At 43.1% G+C, this 20076-nt stretch overlaps 1 protein-coding gene across 1 annotated transcript in view; it reads left to right on the top strand.

Moving 5' to 3' along the window:
- CCDC69 (coiled-coil domain containing 69) overlaps positions 1-20076 on the top strand; it is a 49164-nt gene that overhangs the window by 10532 nt on the left and 18556 nt on the right. The gene's annotated exons all lie outside the window — the stretch shown is intronic.

Below are 20076 nucleotides of genomic sequence, written 5' to 3'. Positions count from 1 at the left end.
AGCCTGTGTGAGTGTAAGAAAGTGCCTCTATATTTGTAAGAGTGAGAGTGCCTGTGTGTGTGTGTATGAGAGTGTTGGCCTCTGTTTCTGTTAGTAACAGTGTCCCTGTGTCTGTGTGGGAGAAAGTGCCTGTGTGTTTATTTATTTATTTTATTTATTTAAAATCTTTTGTATACCTCCTATACAAATATTTTGCTAGATCTAAGCGGTTCACAATAAAAGAAACATATATAATTCAAAGGAAAGAGGAGGAGGAGGAGGATACAAAGGAACAGAGTAGAAGATGAGAAGTAAAAAGATCAAATAATTACTTAAAAAGTTATAAAATATAAGAAATAAAAGAAGAAAAACTCATATACCTCTCGGAGTTTACTAAATGCAGCGGAACATGTGTGTTTTAAGAGCTTATTAAATTCTTTTGAAATTGATATTAATCTGAGGGAGTCAGGAAGTGAGTTTCATAAAGTGGGACCTGCCACTGAGAAGGCGCGTTTTCTTGTTAGATCCAGTCTAGCAGTCTTAATCGTAGGAACTTGAAGTAAGCATTTATCAATTGAACGTAAGTGATATGATGGTTGGTACAATCTTAATGAGGAACAAAGCCTAACTGTGGATGGACAGTAAATTAGGTTGTGAATTATTGTCAGGACTTTGTATTGAATACGTTGGCAAATCAGGAGCCAATGGGGTGTTTGAAGTACTGGGGTAATGTGATCTCTACGAGATGTTAGTGATAGGACGAGCAGAAGTATTTTGGATTAGTTGACATGGACACAGAGCAATATCTGGGAGACCAAGATAAAGTGAATTACAGTAGTCAAGATGAGAGCTTGTAGGACAGTGCAGAAATCAGAGGGGTATAGTAAAGTTTTTAATCTTTTTAACAGATGAATTTTGTAGAATGATTTTTTCACTGCTGCAGAAATATTTGTGGACGACTCCTAAATTACGGGCACAATTAGCAATGAAAATGGTACAGTTTTCAAAGATAAATTCAGCTGGGGGATGACAAGTAGAGTGGGGAATAGTGGATAGATAAATAATTTTGGTTTTTGAGATATTTAATTTCAGGTGGTTGTGAGATAGCCATGTGTTTATGGTTTTGAGGTATAGATTTATTAATGACAAGGTGTTTGGCCATGATGAGGTGTAAGGAATGGTGAACTGAATGTCATTAGCATAAATCTTGAAATGTATTCCTAAGCTGGCTAGCAATTGACAGAGAGGAAGCAGATAGATGTTAAATAAGAAAGCAGATAGGGAAGAACCTTGAGGGACACCCGAGTTAGTGCAATACCAATTAGAATAAGATTCCCAAAGACTGATTTTTTGAGGACTATTAGACAGAAAAGATTTAAGCCATTGTAGAACAGTACCTGTGATACCTATGTGTTGAAGGTTGGAAAAAAGAATATCATGACTTAAAGTGTCAAAGGCGGCAGAAATATTAAGAAATACTAGAATATAATCTATATTAGAATTAAAATCATAAATAATAGTCAAAGGATGAAAGAAGAAGAGATGTCGTGCTGTGTATGGAAACCAAACCATGTTGGTTTGAGCGAAGCAAATTGTTGTCATCTAGGTATTCAGTGAGTTGGTGAAGTACAACGGATTCGACTATCTTTGCTAGGCTGAAAAGAGAGGCTATTGGGCGGGAGTTAGTAATATCAAGCAGATCCACGGTTTTCTTTTTGGGAACTAGTAGAATCGATGTTTGTTTTAGTATGGTTGGAAATAATCCAGTGTTAAGTGATAAGTTTACTAATTGAGCTAAAGCAGATGAAATATGTTCATTTATGTCCTTTAATAGTTGTCCAGGGCAAGGATTGAAGGGGCTATTGGAGGCTTTGGATTTTGAAAGGATGCGAGCTATGGTAGGTGGGTCTATAGTAGAGAAGTCAGACCAGGAACAAGTGGCTGGGGGAAGATTTGAATGCGGAATAGGGAAATGAGTAAATTCAGAGGAAATTTTGCTGAAGTGTGTGTGTATGAGAGAGAGAGAGTGAAGAGAGAGTACCTGTGTATGCTTGTGTATGTGTATGAGAGAATTTGCCTGTGTGAGTTTGAGAGAGAGAGCCTGTGTATATGAGAGAGTGTGCATAGAAGAGGTGAAAGTTTGTGCACCTGGAAATCTAAAGTTCCCAGGTATGGAGAGGAAAGGAATGTTTTATCCTTATTAGGTTTAATTATTGAATGTGTTGTGTCTGCTGTTTTGAAATATTTTATTAATGTTTGGTAATTTTTTGTAACTTGTATCGAACTACAATGGAAAAAACATGAGCTAAATACACTATGCATTATTAATTATTGGAATTTCTATTCAACAGCTACTTTGATATATTCTTTTTATTGATGATGTTTTATATTTCTTGGTTGTATTTGATGTTTAACGAGGAATGGTGATGCTTATTTTGTTCCATTGTTGCACTGCATACAGATTCTAACTTGTGGTGGTTTCCAGTTCAGTTTTTGTCTCACATTTCTATTTATACTTTATGGTCTCTTTATTTTGTATGTGGCGAGGGACTGGGGGTCTGTCTGTGTTCTGTATGTGACCAAGGTGATATTTTTTGCTAACATATAGTTTCTGTGTAGAGATCTATAGCAGCCAGACTTGTTCTGTTTTCCTAATATTGGTGTTGCCTTTTCAAGGGTAGGATTGCTACTGTTTGAGTCTGGCAGTTAGTGTGTTATGGTATGGCAGGGTTCTGAATTATTTTTCATTGTTACAAAGGTGTTGCTGTTACAGTGTTTGAATAGTATTTTTCTTTAGTGAATGGTAAGGGGAAGTGTCCTAGTTCTGGCAATTCTTATGTTCTTTGATGAAGGAGCTTCTGTCTATGGAGGGTATTGTAGAACTTGAGGTGCAGGGTTTATATTGGGATTCAGTCCTATCCTATGTGACCCCAAATTTCACTTCCAAAAGAACTTGATTGATGCTGTTGAATAATTATAGTGCTAGTTGTACTAATCGGTTGAAACTGGTCAGGGTTTTCATGGTTGCATACAAGGTCCTTCTGTCTAGAGTCGCCATTGACATGCATGCCCAGCACCTCACAACAAGTGGTGCCTCCTGTTTTATAGCAGGGGTGTCCTGTCTCCAGAGGCAAGAGGTGGTTCCGGAGAGAGCTATGGGACCTGCACTGGGGTGGTTTCCCTGTCACAGGTCGTAGAACACGATTCCCTGATGAACAGCTGCAGGGGAATGCAGAACAGCGATCATTTAAAATAGAACATTTAAAAGTGTGTTGTCCAATTATGTGTGGTTACAGGATAATTCTGGGGAAAAGAGGAAGCCGTTGATCACGATGAGTTAATTATCAAAATCTCAGGAGGGGGTGGGGGGAGGGAGAGCTTATGGACCTGTGCCCTGGATCTGTTAGGTACCGAGCGATGTCCCTGTTTCTGCAGATTTTATTTTATTTTTTCATGATTTTACATCGCAGATAGCAAACATCCCCCCAACCACAAGCATATACCTCAGTTTGAGTCAAGATGTAGAATCACAAACCAGAAACATGACTTTCTTGCTTGTCTCCACTTAAAATGCAGTCGTAATGAACTAACGTCAGGTGAAGCCATGAAAAACAGGATTATTTTTGGCCAGTCGTATATTTTTAACTCTCATTCCAAAATGTTCTTGACGTGTAGTTCAAAAAACAGGGCTACGATAGCAAACTCCAGCGTTCTCTGGAGAGCAAACATGAGCCATCTGGTCCCCCTGCCCTATAAATAAGGGGGAAATGGTTTCTCTCACGTTGGAAAAGTCTGACAAAGGGCAGATGGTCTCTCCCCCATTAGTCTATATAAATATTGGATGTCGGTTTTAGAAACCTGAGGGAGCAGCACATTTTTTGCTGCTGGTAGCCGTTTACAAGTCATGCAGGTCAGGTTGTTTGCAGTCCAGCTACCTCACACCCAATCCATAGAGTTAAGCTACCGCTGCTGCACTACATCTTAAATGAATGTCTGTGACATCAAAACCTTTCACTTTGGCTATTGCTATTAACAAACACAAGATTATGAGCCCAGCAGCATCTAGACATTGGTGAAGCAAAGAAGGCAATCACCACTAAAAACTATTTTTGAAACTGGCTTGTCTGAGGCTGGGCAGGAGGAAGGCAGGCCACACGCCTGAAGAAGAGAATATTAGCTCGGGAAAATTAGTCCAATAAAAAGGTATCACCTTAATTTTTTTTATTTTCGTTTTTATTTGTTAACTTTTATTTCTGTGCATTTAAGCGGACTAACACGGCAACCAAACTACTTTATCCCCCATGCCTAAAGGCGGCCCGGGGAGGGTGCTTAAATCTGCCGCTGGGCACAGTTCTACTGTAGATTGCAACCCTCGGAAGAATGTGTACAAGGAGAGGGAGGCAAGATTTGTGAGGGCAGAGGAGGAGGCTGATATTTCTGATCAGCAGACTGATGACATGGCAGTGACTCAGGAGGGCAGATCAGAAGCTCTGTAGAAACAAAGACAACAACAACAAAAATCACCTTGGGCAAGCTTTACCTTCCTGGATATGTGCCCCATCGTAAACAGTCTGAGCAGGTCCCTGTTCAGGGTTGGTACATCCAATAGGTGAACTAGGCGGTCGCCCAGGGCGCCAACCATTAGAGGGCAGCAAAGAGCAGCCATGTGGGGCTGCGAGCACAGCCCGTCCCGCTCCCGGCCGAGAGGATCAGAGACTCGGCACCAGGCGCGAGCAGAGCCCATCCTGCTTGCAGCCCAGATGATCAGAGACTGGGTGGGCCCATTCCACTCGAAGTCCAGAACAGAAGAGAAGAGACTCGCAGCAGAAGAGAGAGAGGGGGGGGGGGGCCTGGGAATGGCCAAAGACAGAAAGGATAGGCCAGGAAGAGCTGGGGCCAGAGCCCATACATCTTCAGAAGGAAGAAGGAGAGACCAAGAGAGCCTGTGAACCAGAGAGAGATTGGAAGGGGGTGTGTGTATGTGAGAGTGCCTTTGTTTGTGTGTGTGTATATGAGATAGAGCCTATGTAAGGGAGTAAGAGTGTGTGTGTGTGAGAAAGGAAGCCTGTGTAAGAGTGTGTGTGCCAGAGCGAGGGAGTCTGTATGAAGGGGAGGTTTACAAGTGATAGAGAGTATGAGTATGAGGCAGTGTATGAGAGAGAGATAGAGGGAAGATGTGTGTGTGAGAGACGGAGCCTCTATGAGGGAATGTGTATGTGAGTGAGAGGAGGAGCCTGCATGTGTTTGTGTATGAGAGAGAATGAATGTATATAATTACGTGTGTGTATATGCAAGAGAAAGGAGAAAGTTTGTGCACAACAATCCCTGCTCCCCAGCCCATCAGCTAATCCACAACAGTCTCAGGGCAACTGGAAATCAAAGGTTCCCAGGTATAGTGAGTGGTTCATTAATATCCTTGTTAGTTTTAATCAGTGGGTGTTAATATTTGATATGTGCTGTTTGTCAATTTTTGGAACTTTTTTTTAAATGAGTTTTTTTAATTATTGGATGTCTTTCTATTTGTCTGCTGTTTTGAAATATTCCTTTTACTATTTTGGTTTTACTGTTATTGATGTTTTATATTTCTTCATTTTATTGTTTGATACTTTATGAAGAATGCCAGTGTTTCTGTTTTCCAGTTGTTGCGCTGCATCCAGTATCTAGTGTCATGGTTTCCACTTTTTGTCTGCACATTTTTTATTTCTACCTTATATTCTCTTTATTCTGTATTTCGTGCGTTCTGCAAGTGTGATCAACTTTGAGGTATTCAGTTAGTGTGTAGTTTCTGTGTAGGCTTGCTCTGTTTTCTAATAGGAGGTGTATTGGTGTTTTAGGGTGTTTACAGCATTGCGTTTTCAGAGGTAGGGTTGTTAGTATTTGAGAGCTGGTACTGTTTTGGTATATTGTAACTCAAATTCCCTTTACTCGTGGCTTGAGTAGCAAATCTATAGCCAACACGCATTACAGTAGGCCTAAAGCCATATGAGTTCCAAATGGGGTTCTTTTGCCTTTTAGCAGAGTTTTCTGGTTGACATACAATATTGGGCAGATTTTCAAAGGCTACGCGCGTAACCGGAGGAAATCTGCCCCTGCGTACGCCGAGCCTATTTTCATAGGCTCGGCAGTGCGCACAAGCCCTGGGACATGCATATGTCCCAAGGCTTGCAGAAAGGGGCGGTTTGGGGGCGTGGCCAGGGGCGTGGTGTTGGCTCGGGGGCGTGGCCGAGTGCCCCGACACAGCCGCACCAGCAGACATTCGGCGCTTGCAAGTTACGACTGCCCAGAGGCAGGCGTAACTACTTTGAAAAAGGTTAGGAGGGGGATTTAGGTAGGGCTGGGGGGTGGGTTAGATAGGGGAAGGTGGAGGGAGGCGGAGGGAAAGGGCAGCACGCGCCGATCCCAGATTTTAAAAGATACGCGCGTGTCTATTGAAATCCGACGTACTATTGTTTGCGCCTGGTGCGCACCCCTTTCAAGATGCAGTTTAAATATAGCAGTGCACATCTGCAAGCTCCGCTGGGTTATGCTTTGAGAGCACTAAGCGTTTGCGCATTGCATGGCAAGCCCTCTCGCTTTACAAGCTCTGTGACCCTTGTGAAACCCGCTCTTCTAAACATTGCAAAGGTACAAATGGGGATGATGAGAGGCATGCACCTTTTTTTTTTTTCACTTGAGATAAACACATGGGGTTGCAAATTCCTTTTGTGGGTTTCTCGGCATGCAGGCTGCGTTCTTGGGGGGGGGGGGGGGGGGGCGTGCTTTGTTAAGCCTCACTCCGGCTGCTGGGTTTGCAGCAAAATCTGTTTGTTTGCCCTCGACACCGGCAGTATCCGAGGAAACGTTTGGAACTGGCGGGAAATGGGAGGTCAGGCCGGCGAGCGTCTGTGCCCAAAAAATCATCTGGAAATTGGCATTCCACGCAACTTTAAACCGTGACCACCCAAATCCTTGTCTGCTCCCCTTCATCCGCGCCTCACTTGAGAAGTCACTGCTCTGTTTCTGTATTATAATGATCAGTCAGAAATGTGCACTTTGCATCCCAGAACACAGCGAGCCATTGTGACAAAATCTCCTGTCATAGTCTGCTGCGGGAGGATGCTGGGTTGGCAGGCCGAGCAGGCACTGATCCCAAAACCTGCAAAGATGGTCAGAGTTTGTGCGGAATATATGGGCATCTCCAGCAAAAAAACAGATTGAAGGAGGTGGAAGGCCCGTTCAGTAGTGCACTAATGAATCCAGAGGTGCATGGGGACATTTTCATCACTCTGTCTGTCTAGATGTCACCAAAACTCATTAAAGAATTTACAGGTTTCTGAGTCAGTAATCTAGCATGAATTCTATACATAGTATGCTTCTCAGGGTTTCTTCTGTAACTTGATAATAGAAACATGGGGGTAACCTGCACGGAGCGGCAGTTAATACCCTTAACAGAACACATGGGATAGCCTGCTCAGCGCAGCAGTTACTAGCCTTAACAGTAACATGGGGGTAGCCAGGATGGAGTAGCAGTTAATACCCTTAACGGAAACATTGGGGCAACCTGCATGGAACGGCAGTTACTACCCTTAACAGAACACATGGGGGTAACCTGCATAGTGCAACAGTTACTACCCTTTACAGAAATATGGGATAACCTACATAGAACATCAGTTACTACCCTTAACAGTAACATGGGGGTAATCTGCACAGAGCACCAATTACTACCCTTAACAGAAACATGGGGGTAACCTGCATGGAGCGGCAGCTACTGCCCTTTACAGAAATATGGGATAACCTACATAGAACATCAATTACTACCCTTTACAAAACATGGGGGGTAACCTGCACGGAGCGGCAGTTACTACCCTTTACAAAAACATGGGGGGTAACCTGCACGGAGCAGCAATTACTACCCTTTACAAAAACATGGGGGGGTAACCTGCACGGAGCGGCAGTTACTACCAAAAGTAAATTGCTGGGCATACTGGATGGATTATTTGGTTTTTATCTGCCATCATTTACTATGCTACTTTACTTTCTTCTTCCTCACCCCTGTTGGCAGTATGTGGTGCTAGGCAGGGCAGCATAGGCCTTACATTTTATACCCCTAAAGAATGCTGTCTTTCAGACCTGATGCTATGTGGGGGTTTTTTTTGTAGTATCCTGGAAAATAATCAGAGTGTAACAAAGATGAAGAATGTTTCCTGCATTTTTCTCTTTCTATGTAGATAACTATAAAATGAAAGTGTCTAGCCTGAAACAAAGCATGTGTGTGTGTGTTTGTGCTTGCATCTAACTTTGTTTGCTGTGTGTGTGTGTGTGTGTGTGTGTTTGTGCTTGCATCTAACTTTGCTTGCTGTGTGTGTGTGTGTGTGTTTGTGCTTGCATCTAACTTTGTTTGCTGTGTGTGTGTGTGTGTTTGTGCTTGCATCTAACTTTGCTTGCTGAGCCACATAATTTCCTGTCCTGTTTTCTCTACCATTCAGATTCAGGGTAAATATCGCACCGAGCTGAAACAGCCACCCCCTCTCCTCCCTGCGGTCCCCACCCTTCCACCCAGCCAGCAAACACAAATCCATAGCAGGTGCTCGTTCACCGCAGCCCTGGCCTGCAGCTCGGTGAACAGTCCTGCACTTAGGGGTCTGCTCCCAATCACCCTGTCGGACCATTATGAGTAGCCTTTCTCACCCCATGCATTTCTTTCTTTTATACCAATGAGTCTTTTGGTTTAGAGCTATTTGCTTTTATCTAAAAAAAATCAACCTGATTGCAGGTTTTCTGTAGCAGGAGACATAGGATGCCTCTCTCATGCCCATAGGGTGACTCTCTTATGCAACAAGAGACATCTCTGACAGCACTGATTTTTTTTAAATCTCAGGAAATATAAATTGTGTTGCATGCCAATAACTGTGCATTGTAAAAAAAAAAAAAAATGTCTGCAGAATTAGAATACTAAAAACACAGAGCAGCTGCCCAACTATTCACAACATTTAGTGCATGAGATGACATTTATTTAAAAAAAAAAAAAAAAAAAGGGTAATGTGTAAACTTTTGGCTGCCATTTTTGTATGTGACTTCTCATCTGCCTCTTGAGGAGTTCCTCCACAAACCCTCATTACCTCCAAAGCCATGCACTTGGATTGCTCTCCGCCATTTTCCGGCCTCACCCTTGCCCGTTGAAAGCTGTTCCAAGCTGGGACGTCCACTTTGCCTCTGTCGTATATTTCCAGGTTTAAAAGTCCCTCCTTATTGGGAACAGGCTCCTGCTGTACTCGAAACTCTGTTCCTCTTAGAAAGCAGGGAGGAGACATGGAAACGGCAGTAGCACGCTCTTCCAAGCAGCGATTGTGTTTTCTGCGAGGATTGTTGACAGCCCCCATAGGTAATGCTGGCTCCGTAGGCCCTGCATGCACACAGTGCCTCGGCTTGAGCTGCTGCAGGATAAAGCAAAGATAGAGAGAAAAAAAGTGTTATCGTAATGCAAATCACTGATTAACTGGTGATAATCTTGCTTTCTACCTTGTGGTGGCGTAAGGTTGTAGTGCTGGAGACTTGGCGTAGGACACGTTCACTCTTGGCTTCATTGTTTTTAATTGCATGTAGCAGATTGTATTTTCCACATATTTTATAGCTGCATGTGCAACACCAGCAAGCTGTTTTACCGTCTGAATGTAATGTAGCCATTTCTTTAGCCCATACACAGCAGTTGGGTGCTTGTTAAGTACCACATCACAGAGAGCGTTGCCTAACAAGGTGAATAATTCTAATGTTATGTTGTACAGTGTGAAAAATGTAAAGTAGAGCAAGTTAAGATATGTCAAAACTCTGGAAAACCTTATCCCTTCTCCCCCCATGTGAATGTTCAGCTCTCTACCATAGCGATACTAGTGCTTGCCAGTTATGGCCTGCACCTCCCACAGCCTCTCTGTCTCTCGTTCGATTTAGGGAGGCATACCTTGGAGGCAACAATACACAAGGGAACGTTATATAGCTTCAGCTCCATAGCCACACTGAAGATCAAAAGAGAAGGCCAGGCAGTTTGCCAAGCGTAAAAAATAAGGCATAAAAAAATGGAAAGGCACTTGGTGTGTGTGTCAGTGTGGCATGAAGACCAGAATTAGCAGCAGTGCATCATGGGTAGATTTCCATGTAGACTCCACATTGCCTTTCCGAGGCTCTTGATGGGTCTTATGAAAAAAATGACCTTTCCCCATTCTGTACCCTTGGGGAAAAAAATTTTTTCTTGCATAAGGTGCTAGGAATGTGTCTTTGATTTTTCTATAAAATGCAAAGCAGGAGAGCAGACATGTTGAGTAGATAACAACTTTATAAAATTAGGGTGACTAACCACACAAATGTCTGCTCTCCTGCTTTGCATTTTATAGAAAAAGCAAAGACACATTCCTAGTACCTTATGCAAGAAAGATTTATTTCCCAAGGATACAGAATGGGGAAAGGTCATTTTTTTCATAAGACCCATCAAGAGCCTCGGAAAGGCAATGTGAAGTCTACATAGAAATTTACCCATGATGCACTGCTGCTAATTCTGGTCTTCACACCACAGAAATGGACAAATTGGAGCAGTCCAGGGTTTGGAGAGAGAAATTTGAGAACATTCTGGTCAGTAAGCTTAGAAGACGGAGAGGAAGCGAGCTTCTCATTTCTTGCAAGATTCTGGCATTAGGGAAAGGGGAGAATCTTCCTTTTGCTCTTGTTCTTCCAGAGTTATCTGATCAGTATAGAGGGCCACACAGACTTCTGATACATAATTAAAAAGTTACTGTTCCTGATAGTTCCATTGGTAGGATGGAGAGTATCCTCACTCTGAGGGAGTAAACCTCTAAGTCTGAGTCTTATCTTTCTATGGGGGGCAAAAAGGACCCTGATCCAAATTCTGGAGCTGAACTAAGATCTTCAAAGGTTTAGCAAGAAGTGAATGCCAGCTGCTTGGCCAGAGAGGTCCAAGAGTCCAATGAAGCAGGAAAGAGAGGAGAAATAACAGCATTGGAGATTCAGATACCTACAAAAGTCCTTGGCAGTCGGGGAGCCCATCATCCATTGAAGGGAGCCTTAAACCTCAGGAAGAGGAGTGAGGGAATCCCGGAAGAGTGTACCAACAAAGATTGGTAACCCACTCTATACATCTCAGGGCCTGCTTGCAGATTCTAAATACTGACAGACCTTAGCACTTGAAATTATTCTGTTTTTTCAAGAAAGACTTAATTATGGAACACCGTACCTTGTGACAAGCGTCTCCTTGGGGAATAGTATTACAATGCCTTGGGTCCTGAAGACAATCCTGCCCTGCCCTCCCCACGCCAGGGCTCTACAGGACTGAGTCAGGACTAAGCCCTGTTAATGATTGTGCCTCACTGCTAAACATTGCACCGGGTAGGGGGCTTGAAAGGCAAAGCATTTTTTGTTAAGTCGTCTTGGCTGGGTGCTTCCTGTCTTTTTCCTTTTGAAAGAAAAGGAGGGAAACTGACGCGCACACATTTAGAAGGGCCTTTAAAAACAGTGTCACTGCTGCCTTTCAGCTTTACTGTTTTACAGCCATTCCATTATGTACAAGATCTTGTATGCAGGCATTCCTTAGGAAATTACAGTTAAAGACCCCTATATGCAAAAATTAAATATCCAGGATTGTGTTCCTGACGACCTTAGCTAGTAACTGTAATTTTGGAACTCAATGCGTTCGAATTCGCTTTAAATAATCCAGTCTCAGTTTGCTAATTTATAAAGATGGGATGAAACCATTACTTTGAACGCGGCATTCACTTGATGCTCAGCAACAGATGCAGATGTTTGGTTACTAAGTGGTCAAACTGCTCACTTTGACGCAGACTGCAGGGTACTTTTTCCTAAAGGGTTTCCACCAGTAATCATAGCAAACCTAAGTGAGTAATTTTTTGATGGTTGTGGCAGGAGAAACTCCTCAGTGGAGATTTGGGCCTGCTTTTTCTGTGGTACGTTTTCTGGCCGAAACAAGATGTTCAGTTTTGAAAATCCCAAACCATGCGTGTTGTTGCCTACCCCAATCGAAGCCTCCACAGGATGGGGGTAAGACTGCGTGTATTGCCGAATGATGCATGCATTTTTTTTTTACCTGCGTAGACAGCGAACCCATTTCCCCATAGAAATGGGTTTGAAAATTGCCTTCCCCAGCCTGTTAGAGGATATCTGAATAGCTTCACATATGAGTCTATGAGGTCAGTATTTGACGAACTTGGACCTCAGTTGGCTTAAGGCTCGGGGTCGCTGCATTTTAATAGTCCTTGTGTGGCGCCCCAGCTGCTTCTCTTCCCTGATAAACAATCTTGCTTTCTGATTTTGCTCCATCTTGGTCTTTTCAGTTCAGTTCATGTCTGACAAATCTTTTGATTGGATGACCAAAGAATTAGATCAAGGGGTGTGCACTGGATGTCATGTAGTTGATTTCAGCAATAGTGGTTTTTTCTGTCTTACATAGGAGGCTCATAAATAAACTGAACAGCCTGTCGGTGGGCCCCAAGGTGGTAAACTGGATGAGAATGATAAGAAAACAGCAGGGTCATAGCTACCATACAGGCAATATGGTCTTGACCATAGGCACCATACACTAAGGGGCACCAGTGCTCCCTCCCAGCGCTGCTGCATAAGAACACAACAAGTTGCCATACTGGGTCAGACCGAGGGTCCATCAAGCCCAGCATCCTGTTTCCAAAAGTGGCCAATCCAGGTTACAAGTACCTGGCAAGTACCCAAAACACTAAGTAGATCCCACGCTACTGACGCAATTAATAGCAGTGGCTATTCCCTAAGTCAGCTTGATTAATAGCCGTTAATGGACTTCTCCTCCAAGAACTTATCCAAACCTTTTTTAAACCCAGCTACACTAACTGCTCTAACCACATCCTCTGACAACAAATTCCAGAGCTCAATTGTGCGTTGATTGAAAAAGAATGTTCTCCTCTTTCTCTTCCTGATACTCAATGCTGTCACTTTAGCAATTTTGGTCTCAAGATTTGATGACCTTTTTTTCAGCCATTTTAGAAATGTGAACATGACAGGGAGCTAATATGGCTAATATTTCTGAGATCTCAGTAGGGTTTTTTACTGCCTGAGCATGACTGTCCAGAAACAGAAAACTGTCTTTTGTCAGCTCACTTCCCTCTGGGTTCTCAATGACATCCATTTCCGTTGACCAATCCTATGCGGGCAGAGCCCAGGGGCCAGAGAGACTGTATAGGATGCCACCAGTTGGAAAGTGCCAGGGCAGGAGAACTGAGAGACTATCTACAGTCCCAGGAAGGAAGGAAGGGGCTCCCATATGAAGTGGGTTGGGCTGAGCTGGGAGAGGAGCGGCAGCTGACTGTGGATGGCACCCCTTTTTGACACCCTGGTGAGAATCGTAGGGGTGCCGAAAAGGGGTAGGAACTATAATGGAATGCTCACAGCTGCAGGCTTGGAAAGGGCTGGTAGCAAGCACGAGAGTTTTACATGATTATGCCAGCTCGCCGAGGGCCTAATTTTAAAAAGCATTTACGTGTGTAAATGCACTTTACTTGAGTAAGTGGGCTTTTGAAAATTGCTATAAAATACGCCATTGAATTGTCCATAGGATTTACTCCCGTAAGTGCACTTTTCTCAAGTAAATGGCTTTTGAAAATTGCTATGATAGTACGTTACTTTCAGGCACGTAAGTCTTTTGAAAATTACCTTCTGAGTGAGCATGTGAGCAGCAGCAACAGCAAAACATTAGAGATATGTGTATATGTTTGTGTGTGTGTGTGTGTGTAATATATCTGAGAGACTGAATATATCTGAGAGACTGTGTGTGAGTGAGTGTGAGAACCCCTGTTGCCAATGTAGACCAACCTTAGGATGACCAGAACTCAAAAGATCCTAGCTATGTTGGCATCACCATGGAACCTAGTTCTAGTTACTTTTTCTCCAATCTGGAGACTTTCTTCAACTAGGAAGCACTACTGATGCTGCCCATGGGTCTGGGGAGATACTTTTCCCCTGTGCTGAAGAAGAGCAGTTTCCCCTGTGCCCCATCCCTCCTCAGGATAGCCTGCATGGATAAAGAGATGCTACTGCTCCATTTCCTCATGGTCTGTGGGGCTGAAAAACATTTTGCCTCTCCTGCCCACCTTCTCCTGAGATGCTCCATGGTGCCAAAGATCAGCTGTTGCACCTCCCCATCTCTCCCAATGCTGACCAGCAGGAGGCCTGACATTTCTGTCTCCTCCTGTTGCCAGCATCTCTCCTTACTGAATGGTTCAAAAGCTGATCTAGAGAGGAGTCGGTGGCAAGAGGATTTTTAGAAGTGTGGGGGCCACAGGCCCTGCTCTTTTGTCTGCTGGTCCACTGGGGAGGGAGGTAGAAAGAGGAGGAGCAAGAATGGAAAATGAAGGATGGTTGGAAGAAGAATGGAAAGTAAAGGGGGGAGGAGGAGAGGTTGGAAGGCGGAGGGAAGTTGCCAGGGGCATGGTCGTCAGCCAGCATGGAAAACCATCCCTAAGGCTCACTGCTGGCATATGCTTGCTACAAACAAAGAAAGATAAAGAACAGAACAAGGTTAGTTTATTCTTTGCTGTAATTTTATGGGTGAACAGTCCAAGGCAAACACAAGGCAGGCGATGTCATGAACCACATAAGTACAAGAAGAATCACAAGATCCAAGAAGCAAAGCACAGATTTACATAGCAAACAAAGCCTGGTGAAAGCCGCCGGGAGCAGCAGAGCAACCATGGAACATGTAATCACACCACCGATCAATAATCCAGCAGGAAACCAAGGCCAAAATGAGGTAGAAATGCCCTGGCCAATCGGGGTTGGTCCCTGCTGAGCTAATATAAGCTGGCCCCTACTGGGCCAATCACAATTTAGGAAAACACTAAGGATATATAAACAACAATATCTAGGCTGCATCCCATCCTCAGGAAGGCCAGTGGTTCCACCTGGAAGCACAGTCCTCAGAACCCATGGGATACCACTTCAAGCAGGCCCATGCTTGCCAGAAGAATGGTCTGTGAGAAAGCTTGCAAATTGAGAAAAGGGGTGGGGAGGATGGACGGGGTGGGGAGGGTGTTAAGGGAGGAGAGGGCAGGGGAAGACTATTCGGAAGAAGAGGACAGTTTCAAAGACCAAGAATGAAAGCAGCTGTTGAGGGAAAGGACAAGGGAGCCAGAGAGCTGTAGATGATAAAGGGAGTAACGCAACAAGAGAGAGATGGAAGGTTGGGAAGAACCATGAGATTTCAGAGTTGGGATGTGGAGAACTGGATGGGGAGAAAAATGTATGTTTAAAATGAGGCGGAGAAAAATGAGATGACAGGGGAAAACATTACCAGAGAGTACATTAATGGCGGGGGTGGAAGGGAATTAGAACCAAGAGCTAAGAGAAACAGATAAGTATGAGAGAAAAAATGAGGGAAGCTTGCTGGGCAGACTGGATGGGCCATTTGGTCTTCTTCTGCCGTCAAATACACCTGTATTTATTATAAGAACTTGTATTTACTATTTATATTTATTATTTAGCTATTAACATTGTTCTATTACCACTTGGTACTATTTCTCTCCTTCACCTCTAACTCTAAGTTCCTACTAAGTTAGCCATGTTATTTATACCCAATTGTTGGATGTAATTGTATATTTGTTTAATTGTTCAATCTGTTTGATGTAATTTTCTGTTCCTTGTTCCGTGTAAACCGAAGTGGTATGCACTAGTGCATGAACTCCGGTATATAAAAGCCTTTAAATAAATAAATAAATAAATTTCTATGTTTCTATGTTTCTATAAATGCAAAATAAACCAGAGACCCTGAAAATGGAATTTGGAGATCAATAAGAGGAAAGCAGAGAAAAAGAGATTATGACCAAAGTGATTAAAAAAATAAAACATCTAGGTAACAAAGGTAAAAAAAAAAAAAAAAGTCTAGTGAATGGAATTATGTTAGTTTTGGAAAAGTGTATCTCATATCTTTTTGTTTTGCATACTACAGGTGGAAATATATTTTTTGTTCTATTTCTGTGGTGTTACACTGCATGCAGTCTGGCTTCTTGGGGTTTCCATGTGTTTATCTACAAGTTTCTATTTCTAATTTACAGTTGCTTATTCTGTGTTTGTTGAAGGTCTGTCTGTGGATGACATCATATTGGCTTAAACATACACATTCTTTTTTTAACCCCTTATTGCCTAATAAAGTAGAGATTACTAAACAATTGGATAGAGATTAAGAGTCAGTTCCAGCAGAGGTTAAGGATTACTTCCATACAGACCCTACTTATAGATGATAAATAATAAGTGTTGTGTGTTGCGTTCAAGGTAGGAGCATATTTTTTCACATGGCCATAGGTATTAGATTGCCCGTATATGGTCCTGGAGAACAGAGATTGGAGGTATATGATATTCATTCTGAGAGAAGAAAGGTGATTAGTGTAGTTCCACAGGGGCCAGTTTCATTCAAAGTATTTGTGAATGATATTGTGAAGGAGTGAGCTCGAAAAATTTGTTTTGTGGCAGACCTAAGGAGTTCAGACGAGTGGAGACTCCTGAGGGAGTAGACAGAATGAAGTGTGATAAGAAAGCTTGCGAAAAAGGCAAATGCTTGACAGCTAAGAACATAGTAACATAGTAATGACAGTAGAAAAAGACCAAAGGGTCCATCCAGTCTGCCCAGCAAGTTTCTGTTAAGGCCGTTCTATGTAGGTTACCTCCAAGCCTTAAGGATAGTAATATTTATGATCAAAATTATGCAACTTCAAACCCATAACAACATTACTGCTAGCAACATTTTTATGGGGTGAGCAGCCTTGACAATTCAGACAATTTCAATGTCAAAAAGTACAGCATTGTGCATTTGGGGAATGGCATACGATGGAGGGTGAGAAACCAATGTGCACTAAGCAGAAGAACAACATTTGGGTGGTTGTGTCTGCTGCCCTTAAGGCAGTGAAATAGTGTGATAAGGCAGTGACCAGAGCTAGAGAGTTGCTGGGAATTATAAAGAAAGGTATAACCAGTAGGAAAAAGGAGTTCATTAGTGAAACCTCACCAATAATATGGGTCCAGTTCCGGAGGCTTTACCTCTAAATGGATATATAAAAGGTCAAGGTGGCCCAGAAAAAGCTACCAAAATGGTGCCAGGCATTATCTTTTCTTCTGTTTGCATCGTTGCATTCCTGACTGCTTTCTCAGCTTCTCATAGCTTTTCCAGATATTGTCTCCTATCTTTCCCTTACTGTGATCTCTTGTAGTTTATAAATGCTCGCTTTTTTCCCTTACCTTTTTAGTTACTTCTTTGGAAAATCATAGCAGCCTCTTTACTTTCTTACCAAAGATAAAGGAAAGAGAAAAAAAAATCAATGGAATTGCTGCTAAAACAGAGGATCGTGCAGTTTCTGGAATGCAATGGATTTACAAGATCCAAGGCAGCATGGTTTGACCAGAAGTAGGTCCTGTCAAACAAATCTGATGAATTGGATGACCACAGAGTTAGATCAGGTTTAGAGCACTAGATGTAGTGTTCTTGGATTTCAGGAAGGACCTTTGACACGATTCTCCATAGGCAACTTTGCTATGGGCCCAAAAATGAAAGGCTGGGTTAGAAACTGGATGAGTGGGAGGTGGCAAAGGGAAGTGATAAATGGAGTTCATTCTGAGGAGAAGAATGTTACTGGCAGTGTGCCGCAGGGATCGGTCCTTGGACTAATTCTTTTTAACATTTTTATGAGTGACACTGCAGAAAGGTTATTGAGAAATGTTTATCTTTTTTGCCAATGATACCAAAATCTGCAACAGGGCAGACAGCCAGGCAGGTTTGAAAACACGAGAAGAGGTCTATTCAAGTTAGAGTAATGGACTAGGTTCTGGCAGCTAAGGTTTAAAAAATGCAGAGATGCATTTAGGCTGCAAAAATCCAAGAGAGAGGTTCAATATAGAGGTGAAATTCTTCTAAGCATGAAGGAAGAATGGGATCTGGGCGGTGATTGTATCTAATTATCTTAAGGTGGCTAAACAGATGGATAAGGTGACAGTAAAAGCTAGAAAGATTCTTGGGTGCATAGGCAGAGGAATGGTCAGCAGAAAAAAAAGAGGTGATATTGCCCTGGTATGTTCTTGTAATCCTCTGTGATCTGTCCCCCTACCCTCTCTCTCTCAGAATACGTCCCTCAGGGTGATCTGTTCCCTCCAAAATATTTCCTTATACTGTAGATCAACACTCTCCAGAACCACTAGAGGCTGTGCCAAAAGGTCTGCTCTAAAGGATGAGAATTACACAGAACTATGCATACACTCCTGTTTTTTTCCTGTGGTCTGATCTAAAAGTCCTCCTTAATACTGGTAGTTACCATGTTGGGTGCACATGCCAACGAGGGGCGTTGGCTGAATGAGTGCACCTACGGTAATCCATCTTGAAAGCTGTATTAGCTCTGCATACATGAAGTCAGACTGGAAGGTAAGCGGATCCTGGTTGTTTCCTAGCTTTACACTCACGGAAGGATAGCCATTCTGATTCACAGCTTGCTGTTGTAGACACAGTGGGCAGAAATCTCAGAGGTCCCCACGGAAGTCAGTTTAAAATTGCCTGCCTACTTGCAAAGGGCACTTTTAGCACCTGAATTGTTGGATAATTTTCAAAGGCAAACTACCCAAGCAGGTTGTCTTTGAAAATCATTAGCATAATGTGCATGTGCTGAAAGCATCCTCAGGCTTTGCACCTGCTATTTTGTGCAAGTGGCCAAGGAGAGTAAAATAGTGCATACTTCTTTGAAAATATCATCTGTGCATGCTCATGTAAGAGCACCTCCTCACAATCTAACTAAAAGTGTGAGGACTGTGGGTGTCTGTGGATACGTTTAGGAAGGCAGAGGGTGGCTTTCTTCAGACAGAGAGGTCTGTGCATGTTAATCTGTTTTAATACAGCTAAATTGCTTTGAATAATATCCCTCCCCCCCCCATACACCCCCATGTGCAAACATTTCAATTCTGCAATAGTGGTTGGAGAGCAGGAATGCTGTAGACATCTTCCGGTCATCTACAAGGAGCTGTCAAGAGAGACTGTCCTGAATTAAGCACGGTTGGACACTGTCTCCGTCCATAATCCTGACCAACAGGTGCCCGCTCACAAAACATGCTCAGAATCAAGGTGTGGGAATGTGGAACAGCTGCTTTAGTTTGTTTGCTTAAATCTTCATTGGTTGAACTGCAAAAAACAAACAAACCCTCTGAAGGCAATGCAAAGAATCCAACACACAAACAAGCAGCACCATGAGAGGAGCAGGAATGCAAGAAAGAAATGTGCAATGGAACGGTTTCGTAAACTCGGACCATTCCGTTGCAATGACGAAGGGCAGCTCTTATTAATAATAACAAAAATTAAAACAAACAGCTTAGAGATCCTTGCAGCGGGGCTGATTCATACTATTTGGACTGCTGCATTTTGGCCAGGCATCGTTTTTCACAAATACTTTTTTAGTGATGAGATTAGGCAGTATAACTAAAACATCACAGGATAAACACAAAGATTACCCAGTACTAGAGAGAGAGAGAGAGAGAGAGAAACTGGCATTTTTCAGGGCACTTCTGAAAGAAGTTCTGAATGACAGCCCCACTGCCCGCCCCCCCCCCCCCCCCCCCCCCGGCCCACTCAGCTTCGGCCCAGTTGTGTTTCTGCAGCTCCTGCTTCAGCTTTGCAGGATTGGGCCTTCCATTCTCGTTCTGGGCTAGGACAAAGCGGCTCAGCTTTATATTCGTGTCCTACACCAAGAACCCCAAACAGCCCATAAACTCTACAATTCCCTCAGTGCGCATAACTGCCCCCCTCTTTCCCCCCCACAACCAGGTACCACGTGAACACAAACGCACAACTTGAATGACAGGAGAAGATGAAAGAAGAGAGAAAGTGAGAAAACAGCCAGAGACAGCAAGAATGCTAAGCTTTGGAGGACTGTTAGTCCTAACACAGCAACCACAGAACAGTGCATTTGAGTAACACCCCCCCCCCCCCCCCTCAAAGAGCCCTACAAATGCCAAGGTGCTTCATAGCACATTCTGTTGCAAGTTGAGAGAAGATGGTATAAATCTTTCATCCTGCCTTGGAAATGTCAACAAATCAGCCAAGAGTTTTGG

The sequence above is a fragment of the Rhinatrema bivittatum genome, chromosome 18 (assembly GCF_901001135.1).
Source record: "Rhinatrema bivittatum chromosome 18, aRhiBiv1.1, whole genome shotgun sequence".
In the NCBI taxonomy this organism is placed as follows: domain Eukaryota; kingdom Metazoa; phylum Chordata; class Amphibia; order Gymnophiona; family Rhinatrematidae; genus Rhinatrema; species Rhinatrema bivittatum.
The sequence above is the reverse complement of the archived record's forward strand: the minus strand, read 5'-3'. Positions and strand labels throughout refer to the sequence as shown.